The 23,080-nt window shown below is 42.1% G+C and overlaps 2 protein-coding genes across 2 annotated transcripts in view; both read right to left on the reverse strand.

Annotated features, from left to right (window-relative positions):
* The window catches only part of LOC126564970 (D-3-phosphoglycerate dehydrogenase), a 483,268-nt gene that overhangs the window by 170,895 nt on the left and 289,293 nt on the right, over window positions 1–23,080 (reverse strand). The window lies entirely within an intron of this gene.
* The window catches only part of LOC126565253 (aquaporin AQPAn.G), a 149,015-nt gene that overhangs the window by 16,685 nt on the left and 109,250 nt on the right, over window positions 1–23,080 (reverse strand). The window lies entirely within an intron of this gene.

The following is a 23,080-nucleotide window of genomic DNA, read 5'->3' on the forward strand; positions in this document are numbered from 1 at the left end:
ATATAGGAAACCAGGGTCTTACCGCCAACCACAAGCTTTATAAAATCGTCGTCAAAACCAAGAACACTACGCTAAATGTACTTAAACGCGTATGCTTAAATATATAGAGTAGAACCCTTAATTACATTAAAAGTAAGCTTACACATAGAGCAGAGCAGAGAGAACGGTAGTTGTTCTCGTTAAATGGCCGGTATTAAATTATCTGATCCACCTGTGCCTCCTTCATTCGTTCGCGCTCGGAACCACATACCTCATTAGGCGATAGGAACGCGACAGGACAGCGATACAGCAGGCCACATATTCACCGGAATCTGTTCCATTAGGTGCTTTTGCAAACTACTACAGGTCAGTTAGGTTTTGTGTTTGGATTTTGGAGGCCAAAAGAATGAGTTGTGCAATCTGTCGAAATTCGTCATTGGACAAGCGTGCAAAATAACCGCCAGAATTAGTATATAAAGTAGATAGTATAATCCGTGTGACGCGTGCTTACCATTGTTTTGTGCTAGTTATGTTTATGCATTCTTCAGCCTGGTCATTTATATACATAACGTAGAACCTAGTGTAAGATTGTACATAGTTGTGAGAATTGATTGGCGTGCGTGTGTTTTCCCGGTAACGTGAGCATTTATAGGGCTTTCGTCTTCAAGCGCCAGTACCCTCGTAATGGGGAAAACGATATTTAAAAATAGGTACATTTTCGGCACCGACCGATTCGCTCAATCATAAGAGCATCATCGACCGTTTCTCCACTGTACTCGGGTGTTTTTGTGTGGCGTCGCATGCTCCATGTAGGTCTAATTTTGGAACAGACATAGATTTGGATTGTAGAAATTCGTGTCGAACGATCTTCAGCCCGTTGGGCCACGTCGTTAATGTCACCGAGTGGCTGTTCGGTTCCAGAGGATCGGTATCGAGAATCGACCTACACTCAGCCTACTATATTTAGACTGACACTTCATCCATTAGTGTTAACAGGTTCCAGCTGGAACAGTAACATGCACCACGAGCGTCGAACTGAAACAAATCAGATAGATCACAAGTGTTTATCGCCAGCGTCGCGGGAATGATCGCTAGTTTAGCTTGGCTTAGGAGATTGTACTGTCACCGGCAATATTTATTATACTACACACTGCGAACTCATTCTTCGTGAGAAACTAGCGCAAAGCTAGTTCAGTGTAGCTTAGTTTACCACAAAATTCCACAGGATATGCTCCTAGGAATATGGATGCGGAGTTACTCCAATGTAACTCCAAACAGGTAACACCTTACTAAACTTTCATAGCGTGTGAAAAGTGTGCATGTTTGATGTATATAGGCAATAAGCAATAGTGTGTCAGTGTGATGAACATGTTGCCTAAAATAAAAGATGTATTATTTTCCATAGCTGCGTGTACAAAAGTGTTAAATCATCAGACTGAATTATTTGACTCCTTAACGAATTCTGTGTTGTATAATGCTTGGTATATTAATACGTAAGTATGTAAAACTTAATGATCAAAATCGCTAAGTGAAGGAAATGTTTTGAGAAAAGATGTTGGAAAAATCGACGTACCGTTGAACACCTTTCGGAAGTACGTTATAGCTTGTCAGCATGTTTTGGTCAAATAAGAAACCTACCTTCGATTTTAGATATAATACAGCGTCAGCAGTGGCGGACCTAGCTTTTCGGGGGGGCCCAAAGTGGAGTGAAAATAGTTTCTTAAACGTTGATCATTGATCTAAATAACTGCTTGACGAGGAGACAAAGACGTCAATCGAGGAAAAGGGTTCTGTCTGGAACAAAACAAGCATAGAAACACTATAGGCAAACCTATAAACCCCTGTACATCTTCAACATGTGACCGGAGCAGGCAACCGCCGGTTAGCGTCATTCTATTAGTCATTCTAAGACTCAAGGAGTTTTCTAGTCGGCGAGACCCACCCTGGCAGTCGAGGCCTCCCTGTTCGGCCCAAAACAAAATACGCAGCATAAATATTCCACGTACGCAGCCTAAAAATAAGTATGCAGCTTTGAAATGAAGTATTCAAATTCAGATTCAGAAAGTGCCATCATTGGACGCGACTTGCCACTGACCACAACAACGATTCAGTTAGTTTTTTTTTTCGCAATTGTTTTACTCAATTTGTGTTACTCCACCTTCACGGGTAGCTTTTGCAGAAAACAGGATAAACATATTACGACTCAACAGGACACAAATATCTGCCGGATTCGGTTCCATGGTTTGCAAACTACTGCAGATCAGTTAGTGTTTGTGTTTGTCTCTCTGACAAACTCTCTAAACCTTCCCAACACACAAATGTATGCTTATCAATATAAAATAATGTAAAATAAAAGAAAATTCAAACAACAATTTATACGTGGCATAGAAACGCTTGGTCGGAAAAATTAAGTTGCTAACTAAACGCTTCAAGCCAGAAGCGTTTCGTAAGCTTTCCGGAAAGCTTTCAGCATAAAAAAATATGTAAAAGCTTTCACTGTGCACCGTTTGTGTTTGGTGGACATGAATTACATTTTATTACAATTAAAATTACAATCTAATTTTTTTTTTTATTAATTGTTACAGTTTTTCTAATTAAATTTAACGCACGATAAATATGCAATTGATATTCAAGGGGTTCGAAGCAAAATATGAAATGAAAAAATAAATATATTGAGCCGATTAGGCTTAATCCCATATTTTTCGTTATTTTCTCTTCATTACATTTTTGTTACACAAACTACACTCCATGATTAAAGTTCATAATTTCACACTCGTTATCAACACTCTATTGCCACATTTTTTAATGATAATCATTATTATCACTGCGCTCAACAAATTCAACCATCATAATGCGGCAGCTTCAAGTGGATTTGGTAAGAAGCGTAATTAAAATCGAAAAAAATTGCCCTCGGCGACCAATCGTTCGACCGGGGGTATTGAAGATATTCCACAAATTTTGTGCATTCGTAGAAGAATCGTAAAGCGGAAGGAAACAACTCGCAAAACAGTGGATGTGGCACATTTCCATCCGCTGGCTGGGAGCTTTTAAGCGTTACGATTGTGAACGCATTTTTATTCATAATAAATTTCCAATCCATACCCCCGTTTTCACACCAAGAAAATGGCGTATGAAGAGATTGGGTGCAAGCGTTCGTTTCCCCTTTCCAGCAAAAGAGTTGAATTTTAACAGCACGGAACAGTGGTGCACACAACACAATGCGAACACTTGCAGCGTGCGCATAATCGTGTTGGATCCTCATCGCTCTCGGTAACCCTGGAAAACTCGAGTGGAAAAACGATGACAAATAATGGAAGCCACAAGGATTTATTTGCCTGTCAAAAGGACGAACAAACTCGGCGACGAAGCTCAAAAACTGTGAACCATTTTTAGTTCCACCGAGCAAACGGTGGTTGCATGAGGAAGGCCACAATGGAACGTTCGGGTGGCATGGGACGAAATTGGATTATATGAGATGGAGGGGCGAAAAATTAATTATCGTTAATTGAAACGACATTGTCCGTCCTTTGGGTGGGAAGATTTTGAATGTGCGAGAGATGAAATTGTAGAAGATAACACGAAATAATAAAAAAAACCCAAACAAACACATAACACCTTTTGCTCGGCACTCCACACGCTAGGGGTGGCTAACGTTGGAAATGTGCGAAAAGTTTTCGCACCGTGCAGTAAGTGCAGTTGGTGAAAATTGGCAAGAGGACATCTTCATCCCTCAACCACTCAAGCAAGCAATTCTTCGGTACTTGTAATGTGATAACCTCGGGTTGTGTAGATGTTCTATGGGTGAAATTTGCATCAACAAACTTTGTGTCACGATATGCAGGATGTGTCGAACTTTTTCTTCCGTGGTACTGTTATTTTCGTACTGTGCAAATCTATGTTATGTTGGGCATTGCTTGGTTCAAATGGTTCCGATTCCGAGCGAAGTCCACTGAAGAATAATCTTCCGCGTGAGGAGATACAGAAAATCGTTGCATATTAATGTTGTGTTATGATATATGCTTTTGCTTTTGGGTTATGCATAGAATAATTATTACATCTTTGAATTTCACAATTTTTTAAGGAGTCACCGGAGAAAGATTAATGCAACAATTTTCTCCAAAACACCGGTAGTGTTTCGCTGCACCTAAAAGACTTCTTTTGCTGCTTCTTGGGCCACTGCAACCTTTTGCAGACTTGATTTACTGTTTTTGGCTTCTCTGGCTTAATATGAAACAAAGCAGAATAACTAGCCTTGTGTACGGATTCATGGATGAGACTTGTGATATAAAGTTGATTTGATGATCCGTTGCTTTGTCGTCTTAGCTATAGGACGATAAGCTTAGTCCAAAATTTATATTCGTACGCTGCTGTGGTAATTTGAGAGTCTCCCAAGAAAATGAAGTGGAAAAAGGAGAATGGAAGAAAAGCGAATTAAACCGTATGCAGCACGCCCTGGTCGGACCAAAAGTGAGCGAGTTATTGCCGATTTTCCACTGAACACTTTGAACTGAAAAACACTTTTCTACCTAAGCCTCCAAAGACGCATCAACGGTATGTTGGACGCCTTGATCGGACTAAAAATGAGCGCGTTATCGCCGATTTTCCGCAGAAAACCCCATAATAAATGATCGAGGGAGGGAAGAATCGTGGTGGAGTGTTCCACCCGGCTAATATGTTGGGCCAATGTGGTCCAGAAGTTCCCAGAAAATTCGACCAGCAGCATTCCCGTGGAAAACCGGCGATAACTGGCTCATTTATCGTCCGATCGACGCGTTCTACATACCGTTAGATGCGTCTTTGGCCCGCGCATCTTTTTATCCAATATTTCTCCCCTATCCCGATATTGCGGAAAAACTGCGAATAAGATTTTTTGATGAATAACTCGGCATGGGGTGGTGGAATCGGGTTGGAGTGTTCCACAAAAAGATGCGCGACTTACAGACACATTCAACGATATGCAGAACGCCACGATCGCATCAAACATGAGCGATTTATCGCCGATTTTTCACAGCAAACCCCTTTTTCGTGGAATAACTGACCACAGACCAACTCGACGTCATGTGGCATCATCGGAAAAAAAAATATTTAAAAACGTTGAAATGTAATGCCCCCGCCTACCCTACCCGCCGTACAGCCCAGACAAGGCACCTTCTGATTATTATCTTTTCCGTTCGATGCAACATGGCCTAACCGATAACAGCACTTCTATAATTTAGGAGAAGTGGGAAAACGGAACGATGAATGCTTTGCGTCCAAAGAACCCTCTTTTTTCCTTTTTCTTGACCAACAAGATGAGAAAAAATAAATAATCAACAATAGAAAAGACTTTGGCTTTTGAAAGAGTTATCAATTCATCATAATAAAGATTTTAATTTCCAGAACAATCCGCAAGACCTTATTTGTAGTCCTGATACTTCCCATTACTCTTCTCCATAGGGCGACCCGGTGGTGGAGGCGTCTAAGGCCCCTACGATCATTGGATAAATTCCATAAATTTGTTTTCTAACAACTTAAGCCAAAATTTTATGCTTGAACTACAATAATAAAGCGATTTTAATCGAATAAGAATACGAATCAATTGCACTAAACAAACCTACTTCAAATACCACTTGCAGCACATTAAATAACAATTTTAAAGAGCACGTGTTTTACCACACATACACACATTCTGTTGCAATGAAGTGTAAAGGCGCTCATTCATGCAGTGCTTCAAACGAAAAGAAGAAAAAAAGCGTTCCCTGAGGTTTCATTTATAGGGAAAGTTAGCCTGCAGTAAAACGTTCCCAACCATCGTCAACTGGCAGCATGTCTCCATTAGCTTCAGCCGGCTGCCCGTCTAACAAACAGTATCACAACTTCACTTACCGCTAAAGTTCTCCCCGTTTGCTAGCCAGCTGACGGTGGTCGGGTGTCGAACGGCAGGAAGAGTTTGTGTGGAACAGAAATAAAAAAAAAATATATAAAACACACCAAAATGCATATGAACTGCATCCCGGTGCCGCTTTGTGCTGCAACGGCACAAGATAGTATCGCGGATCGCACAGTGTAACTTTTGCACCGCACCACGCCACACCACACCTTCGCCATCCGATCCAAGATGAAAGTGTAAAGTTTCGCGAGTGGTGATGCAGCCAGCAGTAAAACCTCAAACCGGCAGCGCATACCGATCCCGCCGACCGGGGCAAAAGTTGCCGTCGAAACGTCGAATCAAGTGCTCCTCATCCCGGCATTCTGTATCTCTTGCACACAAACGTTGCATGAGTTGCAGGCGAAAAACGTCAAATGGAATCAAGATTTCTTTTTTTTTTTTCTCACATCCATCTACTGCTGCTGGTGCTGCGTTGTACAGCACTAGCGAATCCGTTGGTGGTGGTGGTTTGTCATGTTTGTCAACATTTATTGTTTGCATGTGACAGAGGTGCCCCATCGCATCATGGGGCCTGCAAATCTGTGCTGCTGCGTGTTCGATGACTGCATTTGGCACAGCGGACGAAATCGGTTGCACGCTAGCGAATGTTTTACGGCACACGACACTCTCGGGATACATCGGAACCGCTTTGGGTTTTAAGTAATCTTTTAATAATTAATTGCTTGTCCTGATGGTTTTCACTTCTCTGCTGGGAGTGGGTGTTCACGAATTGAGTCGAGCGACTGTCTAAATACTGTACTGGAACTGTTCTGGATTGTAGTCTTCTTGCGTGTGGAATGTTGCATGTTCAGTTGAATTGAGAAACGTTTTTTTTAGTTCAATTTTATGATGAAAATCATGAGCAATTCTGCTACAATTAATTGTCAAAATTTGAAGATGCTGTCCACGTATTGAGGGCTCTATCTAAGGATGTCCGTAGCAGGAGTATTGGATGTAAGTCTCAGATGCACCTCTTTATTCCGGTCTAATATTCAATCGTTTACTCGCTACGACGATCTGTCGTTGAGCAGTCGATATGTCGCATGATCAGACTCCTGGGAGATCTAAAAAAACGTATCTCTGTTCTCTGATATCCGATTTTATAATCACTGCTTCGGTTTCTGGGTTCACGATCTCGAGACACGTACCTTCAAACCCCGTACCATGCTATTCTAAGATCTTTTCATCCGAATCTAAGCAGATCTTTGATTTGATCCTTATCCCAGAATCCATAAACTAGAATTCTGGATCATTATTTGGAGATCCCCGGACTTCGTCCCAGGATTTGAAAGCTTAGATCCGACATCAGGGATACCGGCAGTAATTAGAGCAACGAAATCAGAGGGCTAGGATCCAACAGAGATCTGAGATTCGAGATCTCTTCTTCTTCTTGGGGTTGAGAACGTCGTGTAGACATGGCCAGGTCGACAATCCGTTCCCAGGAAATTTTGTCTAGGGCTGCAGTCCTCCATCCACGGCTGCATCCGATCTCCGACAGTTTTGACTCCACTTGATCCAGCGAACAAGCTCGCTGTGCTCCTCTTCTCCTCGTGTCGAACCGGATCTTGAAAATCAAGGATAAAAAGCTTTGCAACACTTTTTGTTGTTAGTGCTGATTATAGAATTTCAACAGTTAGAGTAGAGACTTTTGCGTGGAGTTTATTTTTCAACTCTACCTGTTGCATATTTAATTATCCAATAAAATAACGACCAACAACCCACCAATGAACCAATAAAATAACGATCAAATAACGTCTTATTTGTTTGATTTTAATTAGCATAAACTGCATTACATTTTGGTCTTTCATTACACGCTCGAACTGACCACATGTAATCCGTTTTGTGTGCGTCTCTTGGAACCCGTTAGCTTTAAAAACCTTTTCACTAACTGTGCCATGAGAGCCAAAACTACAACGGCATGACTGTGATAATAGGTGTAGAAGTATTTCAACACGATGAATGTTGCTCAAAATATGTGAAGCCGAAAGGCGATTAATTCCTAAACGATGCCAAAATACCAGTAAGCGCGCCCATTATCAACCACGTGTGCAGTGTAGAATGCTTTGTTATGCACTTTCCCGCGCCAATCGATGCATCACCTACCGGTCTCTTCGAATCGAGCCTAACCATACCTAGCCGTTGGTTTTGCGTGTGGTTGAGGTTGTGTTTGTACAATTAATATTCCACAAACATTTGAATTGTTGTCGATCGAGTGTTCAAACCAACGCTAAGGGACAGGCGGTAGTGGAAAGGCGGGGATGGACGGGCGATGGAAATTCGAAACTTGTTCAATTAAATTCATACCGAGCGGTATTAATAAATTATTTTCACATCTCCGCAAATCAATTTTCACACATTCCTCACTTACGCTTCATACTGGTGTTTCTTTTTATAAGGCCGTCTAAACAACTGGTTTGAATTAAGGTTACAGAGCCAGTGCAGAGCCTAAAGGGAGAGGAAAGCATTTGGCAATGGCTGTGTTTGAACAATTGAATGCAGCAAAATTGCTCGGTCAAGTGGTGCAGTGAGATGCATCGACAAGAGAATGTAGCAAAGCATGGTTTCGACCAGTCAAAAATCGATTGTTGGAGCTATTTGCCCTTATTTTGTGTGGCGTTTTACCATTACAGCATCGTGAAAAGGTTGGTGAGGATGTGTGCATTTAAATTTCAATTTAATTGCCATATTTATTCCTCACTTGATTTGAGGTTAGCTATAACGCAATTATATTTTACCAAAAGCATTGACCATTTATATTATTTTATGTTTTTGTAACTTACTTAAATCCTAACAAGGATTAGCATCGGATCGGCCGCATCAAATACACCACCACCGCATGTAATCGCATGTAAACTCATCGACACACGAACACCAAACACATTGTTACATGAATCCCATCCAATTCCATTCCATTACACCGCGATCCCAATTCCACACCATTGCAACACAAATGCATTCACTTTCCCGTGTGGTTTCGGTGTCCCGGCATTGGTAGAACGATGCACTCGGCTCTGTCTGTTCTGGCAAAGGGACTATTGCAAGCTTGTCGCATACCATCGCACACCAAACACACAAACACGCAGAGGATTTATCTCCATTTGCATCCTTGTTTGGTGGTGAATGGACCCACACGGAAGGTTGCTAAATCAAGCTGCGGTAAACGTCGCTATCGCCGGTAAACGAACAGTTTTCCAGCTCGCCAGACTGCTGTCCAAACTGTTGATGACCGACAGGCACAGGAAGTTCGGAGCACAAATATTTGCAATGGATAAACAAGCAATCCTCATCATCACAACACACAGAGAGTGGCTGAATGTGTAACAATGGGCCAGTTTTAATCTGGCCGGCAAAAAGCGACAGAGTGGAACACAAAATACAGTGGATACCGGTGAAAAGCTTGATTAGGAAATGAAGGGTTGTAATGAACACAAACATTTAAATAATGGTGCAAGAGTTACAGCAAAAAATTACCCAGGTATTCTTCATACGAGAGGAAAAACCTGAATGGTTTATACAAATATAACATCAAAAGAGCAAGGGAATAAAATGTATATTTTTATAGTTTACGCGACATATACTTACACAGGTGGACGGTGCTCGACCATTTTAATCTGCTGTAGGAGTCCTCTTAATCGATCACGTTTTTGTGCCGTTGTCTGCCAATCTGCAATCTGATTTTTTTGGAGGACGTAACAAGCACTTATCACTTCTTCTCCATTTGTACCTATGTCGTGTACTATGTGGTGAGATCAAGATAATAAGATTTTACAAGCTGGGACAGTTGAGGTGTCATTGAGCATGCCATGCTCAACCTAGCGGAGTCTAGAGCCTGAGGAATCTAGTTCTCCATATTATAGCGCGGTGGTTGAGACACATACGAGACCGGAATCCTCGAAGAGGTCCTGGTCCGGTGTTGTTTTTAATCTATATATAAATATACATAAAAGAATGTAAGGGAGACACCAGAGCGCGTGACTCACCCGAACCAACCCCGAACCAAACTTCGTGATCGTCGTCGTAGGTTAGCAACAGGGAAAATGAAAGAAGAGAAAGGCGGGGGTACATCCTTCCAACGGCCAAGGTCAAGGAGATAAGCTTGATAGAATGAATGCACGAACATGAGCTCGGAAGGAAGATATGAAAATAGAGAAGCCAAACAGATTGGAAAAAAAATTAAAGCAATAATCATTCGCTCCAACAGAAGATATCCTTGATGCAATCACGAGGGGAGGACGAGAACGAAGACGGTGCACGGGTACATATAGAGTAATGGATGAGGGTGAGGAAGGAGCATCAATGGGATTAAGGAAAAGGGAGGCAATACGGTATGCTTGAACAGTGTGCGACAAGATTCTAAGGGCTTCAGACCCAGCAAGTGACAGCATAGCGTATGCGATGGCAACGCTGAGTCAGAAGTGCCAAATACATTGCGCATGACCTTGCGAGATGAAGTCCTCTGAATCCGCTCCACCATTACTGTAGCTCTCACGCTAGAGGGGAACCAAATTACTAAGGAATTATCCAGCAATGAGCAAACTAGGGAAGCAAACAGAGACTTCATGCACCTGATGTCCGCAAGGGAGAAATGTTGGGTCCTAATACCATTAGGACTAGGTAAAAAAGATAGCTTAAGATTGAGATTGCTCAGAGGGATGCAATGACAGTCAAAGGTATTGAATTGCGCGTTGGAAGCCCCAGTTCCTTGAGGCCCATAGGTAAACGCAGGAGCCGCAAACACACTGGATAAATGTTCAGTAAAAAAGGCCACCTATTTTAGAGCGAAGTATTAATCGCTCCAGGGGACATTTAGGAGGGAATGTGATTTGAATTTCTGCAATTATTATAAAAACGCCACACAGGGGAGGGATTGGAGCGTAGACGTGATTTCATCAAGGATACATAAGTATTGAATTGGCGATGGAAAATTAACTGATTCTAATTTTTTTTCACAAGCACATGAAGAATACCACAACAATTTATTACCACGAACCGGGACCCTTTTTTTGAAAACCTACTAAGCAAACACTAACGGGCCTCCACTACGTATTGGCACGTTCCAGACCACTTACCAATTTGGGTTAAGATGAGTACAAATATGATTATTTGCGATAAGAGAAGCAATATTGCTAATCGGGAAGCTTTTCATATTTTCATTTCTTTTTCTATTACAGAATAATTTGCACAATTCACATAATGACGAATTTATGCATAGTCGGTTTGTGCGATTTTTGACCAATTCGCCAGGACGAAGAAACGATTTGAAAAACAATTACACCTGCACAACCGGTCAAAGTTTCCAAACTTCATGGCCATTTCGTAGAAGACTTTGTGTTGTAATCAAGGAGAATGTTGAACATTGCTGTTTTTAGTTATTCGCAATATGAACAGGCTGTCAACGGTTTTCGGATTTCGGAGTTTGCATGTATCGCATGCATCCCGGAGTTTGCTGTTACAAAGGTAGTTTCTGCCAGGCCTTGACTAGTAGGTGGAAATAAATGCCAACAGAGAACGATATGAAAACACCTGTAAAAAGCATCGTAACTCTTTATCTTAAGCACATTGCGAAGACTTTTTACTTACACTATTTTTAATAATTATTAGATTAATTAAAATTTGTCAATAATTCATAAAATTATATGATAAAAGAGTTTCATCTACTAAACAATTTTGTATTGAAATAGGAAGGCCTGCCCGTATTACTATCGACTAAGCATTGTAAATACGCAATATGAATATTTGATTCTATTTAAACAATTCAAAATTCTAGCACTTGTTTTTTTATCCTAAACTCTTGTTATTAAAGTCAAGCACACTCTAACGCACTAATAAACCTTTAAAGAAACATTGCATCCTTTACTGATGCAAGCCACAAACCCGACCAGTGCAGCTGTACAATTGCATTTCAATGATTTGTGTTGCTAAATTTAATTCCAGCTCAACGAACTGCTAAACGTACCCTACCACAACCGTTACTATTACTACTTCCAAGAGCACACGGTTAACAACGACAGCTTCCGGCTGTCTCCGGGTTACTCTGGGACACGTTGAATCCCTTGTTTTGTTTGTTGAAACACCCGATCGTAGGCGACTTCATCCGGTTGAACGATTTTGCTACTACATCATATTTGCAGCACTCTATGTGTGTGTGTGTGTGTGTGTGTGTGTGTGTGTGTGTGTGTGTGTGTATAAGGAACGTCCAACGTTTGGGACACTCGCAGCTATAAAACAATTGACTAACTAGGGTTTGGGATTTTTGTTGCCAGTCTCTTTTATGTTTGCCACAGTGTACTAACTTTTCTCCGGTGCACATTCAGCATTTTTCATACACCATTTAACCATCCCTTTTGCTTGCCCATTGTTTCGTTTGTTTACACACCACGTTCGCCCGGACGCTGAACGAAAAGCGGCAAAATCACCTCACCTTTAGTAGTACGAAAAACGGACGTCGATTTATTTATTGTACACAACCCGACTCAACCCGGAGGCACCCTGTGTCCGTTCTGTTGTCTTCCGATCCTTCCGGTCTAATGCTCTCTCCCTGGAGGGGACCTTAGGACAGCGGGGGAAATAGCAGGATGCATCATAGCATTTCTTGATACTACCCAATCGGCACCCAATGCACCACCGCCTTCGAGAATGACAGGAAAAACATTGTACCATTGGCGCGTGTATTACACCCTCAGGTACACGGTGAGGATAAAAATTAAATGAGCCAAAGAAAAGCGAACAGAAGATTTTAGATTCCCATCTTCAACGCGCCATTGCACCGGACTGCAGTGTTTGTGGTGCATCTTTTCTTTTTTCCCGCGCTGTCCGATGTTTTCAAGTCCAAGCAATCGAAAGAGATTCATCCAAGATTTGCATATCAAAAGACGACGGACGATGATGGCGGGAACGGTGCGGTGCCTTTTGCAAGAGCGAACAACATGAATCTAGCTAAAAGACAATCCGACAGCCGCTTGAAGTTGGTAGCTCATTTCCATTCTTAATGCAACTACTTAGTGGAAAAGTTAGCTACCCTTCAAGTACTAGCCAAGTGGTTCAGCTTCCCACTCGGACGCTCAGACTGGAACTGGTCAAAGAAATGGGTCAACCAGCAGAAACAAAAGCAGTTTTCTCTTTGGCGTTCTTTTTTCTTGCCCTAGTGTTTGTATCACTCGAGGAAATCTATCCTTCCTTCTTTTTACTATCTTATCGTTAAGTTAATTTACCTGAACCAAACGGGTGGATAGATACAACGGACAATAGCCAGGGAGTATGGACGGGTCTCTGCTCGTCCTTTGCTAGAAGGTTGCCGCGCTCGCGAGAAATAATGTTATCGCCTGAACCCCATCCCGGATCTGAAGTAGCAAACGCCGCTGGCGAGTGTTTGCTTAAATGATTAAAATCCATCAAATGAGATGAAGCGAAATTTAACTTTTCACCATAAATTTTCCCCTGCCTGTTCAATGGCGCGATGCGAGTGATCTGCAATGCGCCACTCCATTGTGAGTAAGTGAGTGTATGGATGCATTTTTCATGTAAAATTAGCTTAACTAGGTTCATCTTGTTCTGCAAAAGATGAAAGAAGCGGTGCAGTGTGGTTTTTCTTTAATAAAACATGATCGCCCTTCGACCCTTTAAACAGGTGGGCCACAGCACACGTGATAATTAGCAATCGAATTACGGTGAAATGTTCAAGCCAGATTCTAGTCCGGGAATTTTTTTACTCTTGTTTGCTTATTTCTTGGAAGGATTATTCCAACTTCTAATGCCAGCCTGTTGCAGTTCTTGTGCTATGAAGTTTGAAAAACACCTCTTTCCATGAAATCTATCCTTTTTCAATTCGTTGAAAGCCCTAGGGCTGGAATTTGAATGCGGGTTTGTTTAAGAAACTGTTCGTAATCGTTTAGTACAGACACAAAATAATTATAAACGTCGCTGGTTTCTATTGAACTACAGGCACCCAAACACGAACAAAAACAGACGTACCAAGCAGACGAAGAGCTTGTACTTGAATAATTGGAAACTACCTGAAATTTCTAGGAAGTCCACATCCAGTATTTGAATACTTGTTTTTTTCATATGAGAGGTTTTGGTAGTGTAACTATCACCCCAGTGACCCCAGCCAAGCAGTTTTAACCAACGATGTCGGTGGTGAGGAATAGGTCTCTCGAGGATGCCCAACCCTATTAACAAGATCGATATAAATCCGCCAACTAAGGCACTACTAAGGCAAATTTGTATTGAAATTACAATACGCCTCTGGGTGCCGTACTGTACTGTCGTCTCCCTTCACACCACCAAAAATAGACCATGAAGATTCTGCATTTTAAAGCGTGTAACGCTTGCTTTCCCCAATCAAAAAGATGGTCGTTTGCGGTATGGAAAATGTTAGTACAACTCACACCCAGAGGCGAATCTTCCTATAAGCTGACTGTGTGAAACAACTTAAATGAAACGGACTTAAATGAAACAAAACAAAGATTGCTGCAAATACTGGCGGATCTGATGAAAGGTGCTCTGATTTCTGCATGGAGAGAAGCACCCCCCGGGTCACACGATGGACACGGGCATGGGCCTCTGCCGGTAATATGTTTTCATTGGACATCAAAGGTACCCCCTCTTCCCCCCCTCCTCCCAACACTTTTGATTTTGATAATGACGGAACTGCTGAAGTCCTCCAGGGTCCTCCAAGAAAGGGCTCTAACACAGGTTCCGCTTAGGGCCTCAGAAGGGATAAATCCGCCTCTGCTCACATCACCAGTGGCGGATTAACCTATGGGCGGAGTTGGTGGGCGCCAGGGGCCTCGCCGGTCAGGAGGGTCTCGACGGCTGTAGAATTATTTTAGGTTTAGAATGCTTAGGTTTAGAATGAGCAGTAATGAAACGAGTTCGAGCCTCTCGTTTCAACCTAGCGCCTATAATAAACCTAAGGTATTTTTAAGTTGCCGCACGATGAACATCTACAGTGATTCAGTTTGTCTTTATTACGGTGGGAATAGGATTTGAACCCCTGTTCTTACGTGTGAAGACTGGCACCGCTGTCGCCTCCATCATCGGGTCACCCTAAACCTAAACTTATTCTTTCACCTAAAAAAAACCCTCCATTAGACAAGAAAACATACTAAATTCTATAAAACATGGCGTCCAAACAATGCACGGTAAAAAAATACATCAGTAAGCCTTCTCCAAGGGGGATGATTTCCTTCAACATTTCCATTCGTGTCCATTCTCTAAATTCGTCTACAACAATAACACCTCGTCCTCGTTTTTCGTCAAATATCTTCAATTTAGCAAACATGAACCCGTCTCGTCCCCATTCAAAACATGAACGATCTGAAGACGAAATGAAAATGAAAATCAAACACACACCACACGGTACACCACCCCTGACGCCTGTCTGTCGCTGTTCTGTTATTGACACATGGCATACAGGAGCCTTTACTGCCTGCTGATCCCCGTCTGTTCTGTAGCCATTTTATTTGCCTGCGTGTTTTGCACACCAATTTCTCCTGTCACCTTTAAGCAGTAAGCCGTTAAGATGTGTACCCGATACCGGTGGGTCCTGTGGCCCCACCCATTAGGACAGATGAAGGAACCCAGCGTGGGACACAAAATGGAAAATGTGGTGCAAATTGAATAACAGCAGCACGTTAAATTATTTAACCCCCGAGTGCCACCGTACCGTCCGTTAATTTCTTCGTCCACCGGTAGCTAAAGGTGATGTACGATTGTGTTCTTCCGCCTTTTTGGACCGATTAAAGCGATACCGAGATTTGCTCTTGTGCCGAGTGTGAGTGAGTAAGGTCATCGATTTTATTTCAACCTTCCTTTCAGCCTCCAAGAATGCTCTACGGGGAGTAACATTAGCCGTTGGTGTTTTTCATCCTTTCCATCGATGCGCCTCGAATGCCATGCACCGGTGGATACACACACACACACATACACTCTTGGAAATTCCTCCGAGCGAGCAAGGAAAGGTGTGTATATCGAGACAGCTTTTACCAGAGGGCACTTAAAGTTTGACCATTTCGTGCGATCCTGTTGCCGGCAAGCGTAGCTGGCTGGCTGGCCAAATGTGCAACACGTCCGATGATGAGCAAGGTTTACAACTTTTACAGCGATATTTGCGGTCGATAACTTTTGCACCTTGGAGGTTATTGACACGGCGATGGGTTGGGTTTGCAACTTTAACCATCATCGTTATGGAAATTATCATTACAAACTAACTGTAAAAACATCAAAATGGATCGTGCGACCTCCTCCCTTAATGGGACGGGTTAGGGATTAGACTTGTACGCAGAGTGATCCTATCACATCACTTTATCACGAACAGATGTAAAACACAAATTAACACTTGTTTTAGAAATGTGGACGGCGTGGTACACCCAACACCCAGTCCACTATTCGATTTGGGTTTTAGAAGCCAGCGGACCGGACACCAGCGGATGTTAATTTGTCTTTACCGGGTTAACAGGACTGAATCATTTTCGAATTAGCACTTAATGATCCGCATTACCAGCTGATTGCTCATTAAATATCCGGCTTTCCGGTACATTCCACCCCTTTGCTGTTTGACTTTTGCGGGGAAACGCTCATAAAATGGGAATGGGATTTGGTGGAAATAAGTGGATTAAGCTCGAAATCTGTACGTTTCCGAAATTAATTATTCTGATGCCATGATTACTGATGGTGTGATTTTTCGATTATTCGATTATTCGATGATGCTACTGGATGCATTATTTAAATGTTTGATCATTATTATTTGCCATAAAGAGTAAGACAATTATACATATAATAATTCAGTAATTTAAAACAAAAATGTAAGAATAGAAAACTTTTGCTGACACACATCTAGGCTAGTAGCAAGAGCTTTACTATTTACTAGATGCTTGTGTACAGTTTTACTAGCAGTACTTGTACAAATCCTAGTATAATCGTCTTTACCTTCATTGCTAACAAAAAAAAAGGGAGCAAATTTTCACTTAAAATTTGACTTCGTTTACAGCAAAAATATTCCATTCTCGTTTCTGGACTTCGAGAAAACGCAACAAATTTTACATAAAAAACGACGAGAAAATTTGTTTTTTTTTGCATTACAAGCTAATGATATTTTATCAACTTTCATACTTTTGTACTTTCAAATGCCATTACGACCAGTTGATCACATCAAAAAAACGATTCACAGTTAATTCGTAACATAAAGAGATCAGTACCTACTGACAAGCGTGCCATTTTTTATTTTTTTTTGTCATTTAAATCTGTAACCAAAACAATTTTTTGTTCTTGTTGAATGTAAAAACTCGGCTAAAAAAAATCAAACCTTTCCTGCAACGGTGCTGTGAAAATATTCACCTGCATTCCCTGCATTGGAACTCGATCCCAACACAGCGTCGAGAGTGTCAATAAAGGTGAAGAGGGATCATCATCATCATCATCACCGTGCATCAGCGCGCAAACATCAAAGCAATTCATCCCACCATGGCCCTCCACAATACTCCCAAAGGTTGCTATTGCTAGGAAAGGTTTGGCCTCGATTTATTGATCAAATCGATCATCGAAACACACACACACGCACTTCACGGAGCAAACATGGCAAACCGAATCCGGCACACGATCGCAAAAAGCATGGCAAAGTGGGATAGATAGGCATGTTTTCCTAAACCGAGTCGCCAAGGGAACCTCCCGCCGGATGGGTCCTGCATTCCACCGGGTCCACGCCTAAGCGACAGCGTACACAACTGTTAATATTTCGCTTCAACGGCCTGCCCTCGATGGCTCGATGATGGCCACGATGAAATGAATTTACGGTACAGTGACCAATTCATCGATCCCATCCGTCCATACACACTTATACACAAGCACACACGTCATCATCATCGTTATCATCATTGGTCGCCAACAATCAAAACGGTTTCTAAATCCCGCATGTGTGTAAGGAGAAAAATATCCAAACGATCCAAACTCAACACCCAACAATTCAAACGTGGACGCCTCTCCGCAACGGAAAGATGAAAACAAGGATCCACCGCGGGATGGATTTGACCGAGGATATCGGAAACATAAATATCAATTTTCTCTAGGGAGACTACAAGCGCCGTAATGGAGGTTTGTCGGTTGCAATTTTCAACCGTGAGCCACCAAATCGTCATCACCATCGTATCCCATCATCATACACGCGGGATATTCACCTGACTTTGGACGGTCGCTAAATTCGGCGAATCCATCGTCACGCTTGCCCGAGCTGGCAGATCAGTGCACAGAATTAAATCGATTATTTCAATCATCATCCGGCAAACAACTCGTGGGAAGGGAGGTTTTATGAACTTTCTCGGTGTGAGCGGATAGAGTGATCGGGTGAAAGGAAACGGTGGACCCGCGGGACTATGTACGAAAAATCACAACAGTTTGCTGGTCGTATTGAGTTTTCCTTTTCAGCTGGACTGACTGTAGTTGGCATCGGTGTTGGTTCGGTTGGCAATCTTCTAGAATATGTTGAAAGCTTGTAAAGCTTGTAAGAGGCGACCCGGTAGTGTAGGCGACAGCGGTGCCGGTCTTCAAACGGCAGAACGGGGTTCAAATCCCGTCCGGACCGTCCCCCCGTAGTGAGGACTTTCTATCCAATATGTGATATCAGCAAGTTTAATAACCCAAGCGATGGCCGGCGTGGTCTAGCAGTTCGTTAAACGAAAAAGAGACATAGAGTTGTCCAGGGAGTCTCTTCTTGTCTAATCAGCCTCCTTGTTCAAGAGGTTTTTTCCTTTTGGCGATCTTGTGTTTCTTAGATCTCAGACCCCAACAGATATTTTCTAACAAAAGACCTCTTTTAATAAAGAATCGAAAATTCCTATCTATGAAGATACCTGTTCAAGCTGTTCAAGACATTTCAACAATTTCTTGCAATCAAAAGGGGCCTCATCTTTACCTACCAAAGAGCTAAGGGCATCATTGTCAAACATGCATCACCCAGAGAGAGGACTTGTTGGCGACTAAAAGGTAGGTTTTAGTATATCTCGTGCTACATAAGTGATCTTGCAGTCGAAAAGGGAAGACGCCTTTATTTGCGAAGAGACCTTGCTGTGCAAGACACTTCGACAAGGCTCGTGAAACGGAGTCTGCGGAACTACCAAGAGATATCGTAGTCAAACGGGGCTCATCGTCCAAGTGAGCTTCATCTATCTAGAGTCCTCATCATCATAGATGCATCATCTGGTCCCTAGAAGATTGCAAGATTGCAAAGGCTTCTTTAAGCTTAGATCTACTACTAGTTAAAACTGCACACGAAGAGACGGTTCGGATGAGATTTGATACTGTTTTCTTTGTGTTAATTACCCCAACAACTGATGCAATATAAGTTAACCACAGAACTGAATTAAATTTAGCCGAAATCATCATACTTCAATAGAAAATTCCTGATTCACGTTTTTCGAACTATCCAGTAAATAATTATACGACCAAATTAATACAAAAATTCCTCCATTGCCAACAACTAACTACAACTATTAACAACAACTCTCCCCGAACGATCGAAAAAAAAACCTGAAGCATTATTTGCCATCACTTTTTTTCCATTTTATAGTATTAGTTTGTCCTGATATTGTAATGTTCTAATTACAACAATAAAAATGGTTCCATTACCATTGTTAAATTGCGAATTGCGAAAAAGAAAACAGGAGAGAAAGAGCAAATTTAGAAGGATCGGAAAGGAATAGGACGAGTCCTGGTCTGGGAATTAGTAAGGGAGGGAGCGATCTGTCACGAATCAAGTGAAGAACAAGAACGAACTAAATGTTGTTTGGTTTACTCGGAAATACAAAATAGACCAGAGAAGTGCCGCGCCTCGTTTTCTAACAATAATTCAACACTAATGTTACGTTTTGTATGAGTGTTTTTCCATTTCCTAATCATCAAAACTTCAGCCAGAGTGTTCCTGTTCCATTCAAGGAGCAACGAGTATTGTCGTGTTGCCGAAATCAATTATGGATGATACACAATGTGATGCTCTAACTTTACCTCCATTTTCGAACCAACCGGATCGAGTTCGAGTGTAGTTCAAATCATAAAATCCCCTAAACTGCATACAGCATTGCCGGGTCCTTTTCTCGTTCTGGTTTTCCACTTTATCTTCGATTCCTTCATGTTTTTTGTCTGTTTGTGTTTTCATACTTCAATGCTCCACACTCTTAACCGAGGATTTGACCGTGACTTTATTAAGGGTCGCACAAAACAGCGGAGGTAATAAAAAGAAGCAAAAGATTAAGATACAAAACCTTCTCCAAACCCATCCGAAAGGGCCGTATTGGGATCGAATATTGATTTCTGTTCGTCCGTACGGTAACTTAACATTTTATTAATGGGTTTTTATTGGCACAGGGCGATGCTTGCCGGATGGGAGTAAGCAGCAGGGAAAAGCAAAGAACGAACAACCAAAGTATCGATGGACCCCTCTTGACTCCAAACAGCGCGACTCCACCATCGTCTCTGTTATCTCTTAAGGCGTTATGCTTTTTTTTTTCGTCGATTCTTTGTAGTAATTTTCCATACAATTTGCTTTAGATTGCATTGCATTATGACCCTTTCAACGAACCGAGCATTGGCCGCTTGGGGATACTTCAAATGATTTTCACCAGAATGATTTCATATTCCGCGAGCGAGCGACGTTTTTTCTTTTTGTTGCTCCTCTCCCGGGGGCGCAAAACAAAACAAACAAAAAAAAACGCATAAAATGATGACCAATCTATGCCAAAAATTATTAACTCATTGTACGAATTTTTTTTTTTTTTGCAAAGTAAAACAAAAAGCAACTCACCGATCAACACGAAATTTAAAAAAAAAAACCCGATACAAGAGCGGAGAGTATAGCAAAAGGAGTAGCAAAAAAATGGAAAACACACCTTTGAACGACAAGCTTTAAAATTCCAATAACGGATGAACTTCTTGTGCAAGAACCACTTCGTAGAAACGAAACAAGTTTCGTGCTTTTAGAAATGTTTACCACGACATTTTACCATCAGGCGATAATAATGTGGGATGGTTCAAATTCACAGGTGTGCTAAAATTCCAGTGAAAGTTTTTTGTGTGTTCCTTTAGCTTGCACACAAACTACCAGGCGTCTCCATTTGCTGATTTCTATACGTGTGTGGAATCTTGTTTCCGGGTAAAGTATGCAAATTCATTACATTTTTTAACAAATTTTCACTAGCTAATTTTTATTTCTCATTAAGTATCATATCCTAGAAATTGCCTTCGTTGATCAATTAAACATATCACATTCCATTTCCACCTCATTGAGCCATAAACCGTTCAAAATATACGGAATTACGCACGCATCGTAACGCATTTCGAGGTAATAAATAACGAAACGTCTTACCTAGCTGGCAAACCTTTGCCGAAATAATGCTGGGCAATTGGAATTTGTTCATGTTTTTTTTTGTTTTCACCACAAACAAATAGCAACTGCTTGAGCAGGCACCAGCACCTCGGTTGTATGACATCAGGCAAGAGGGAGCAAGTGATAAATCGGAATTTCAAAGCCAAGCTACACAGACCGATTAATTAGTAGGGGATTTTGAGATGTCCGAAACCTCTGCTAAGCCCATGCATTTATATTCCACTCGAAAAGTTGCGTTTGTTGCGTCTAGCGCTTCATTAAATCGTCGTCTATGACGCAAAGGATGTACACTGTTCAAAGCACAAACGTGTTGTTGCACGAATGAAGAATGATTCGAAAAGCCGTGCGACGGTATGGAATGAGGGGGAGGTAAATGGAGATGCTGTTGGTGGGTGGGTGGTGTTAAGAAGCTAAAGTATTATGCAACCTGTTCAGAAACCGTTTTGAGTCGGAACGCCGGAGCGCCGCAACGGAAGGGCGAGATATTTATGAGGCAATTTGAAGTACATCATCATCCCATTAGCATCAATTTTACGACCGAAAACGATCGGTCGGAATTGACTGCAGCCGTGGCCAGACACTTGTGATCCGGTGACGGCGCGAAGGAACCGAAGAAGGGAAAGAATACATGCTCCCGTTTGCTATGGTATAAATTGGAAACATAGACTTATTGCAGATTGTCCCCGTGGAAGACTCGCTCTCTCGTAAAAGATTGCAACATTTATTTCATTTATGCGCTTTAAAGTCGGGAGTCAGTGACGCACTTAAAGCTCAGAGTATCTACCCATTGTATTACTAATCCCTACGGAAACATGGGAGTGTAAGTAGTAAAGCATCCATCGTTAATTAATCCCTTACCACACAAAAAGCGGTCAGCGAGCAATCGTAACGATAGTTAAAGTAAGCCGGTGCACATTGGGAGAGTGCATCAAGTGCTGAAAGAACCTAAACCTAAACCATCACATACGGGTCCACCGGAACACGTTGTGTGCATAAATGGGGATGAGTCTTGGGCAAACAGTAGTAGAACGAACGCACACACACACACACAAACTAAAGATCCAGCTTTGTTTTTAAAAGAAAGGCGTAAAGCAGATTACCTTCGGTGCAGGATTTCTCTGCCACAATAATAAGCAACCGACCGTTCCGTGGATAAAACATTTTCCCTCCGCTGATCCTGCCGCCAAACGCGCATCGAGAACACGAACAACAAGCCATGCCTCGGTGTGTTGGTTTCTTACCAGCACAATCGGCTGTGTCTGCCACTGACGTTAATATGCGATTTTATAACGAAATCCGACAGCTGCCGATTGGGGATGTTGCGCATGAAAAATTCATAGACCAACCAACGCGGTGTGGCATTCTCGAACCAGGCAGCAAACGCCAAGATGGCAAGCCCGACAGCGTAAAGTTTGATTGCCGGCACGAAACACACACTGGTGAAAGGGGGAAGGCAAGCAAAGGCAACATGCCCGGCCCGGATGCAACAACACAGTACCATAGTACTTCAATTTCAATCGCATTTCCGTGTTCGCGTACTCGGTCGGCATTTAGTGTAGAGCTCGGACCGCTCGGAGGAGTCGGGCCATATCCATCTGGAGTTGGAGTTGGAGGATTCTTCTTGACAGTCAATGTAAAACCGCTTTCCCCAAGCAGGAGGCAATTGTTGCTTTGCTTACCGAACGCTTTGTTTATCAGCCACGGGGTTTCACTTTCCACCGCCCAAAAACTATCCCCGTTTCCTCGTGTCAGTGTGTGGGTTCTGAAAGCGCGGACTTCAAATCTGACGAAGTGGTAGAAGGAGCGCAGAATCAAAAGGA

The sequence above is a fragment of the Anopheles maculipalpis genome, chromosome 3RL (genome assembly GCF_943734695.1).
Source record: "Anopheles maculipalpis chromosome 3RL, idAnoMacuDA_375_x, whole genome shotgun sequence".
NCBI classification, from domain to species: domain Eukaryota; kingdom Metazoa; phylum Arthropoda; class Insecta; order Diptera; family Culicidae; genus Anopheles; species Anopheles maculipalpis.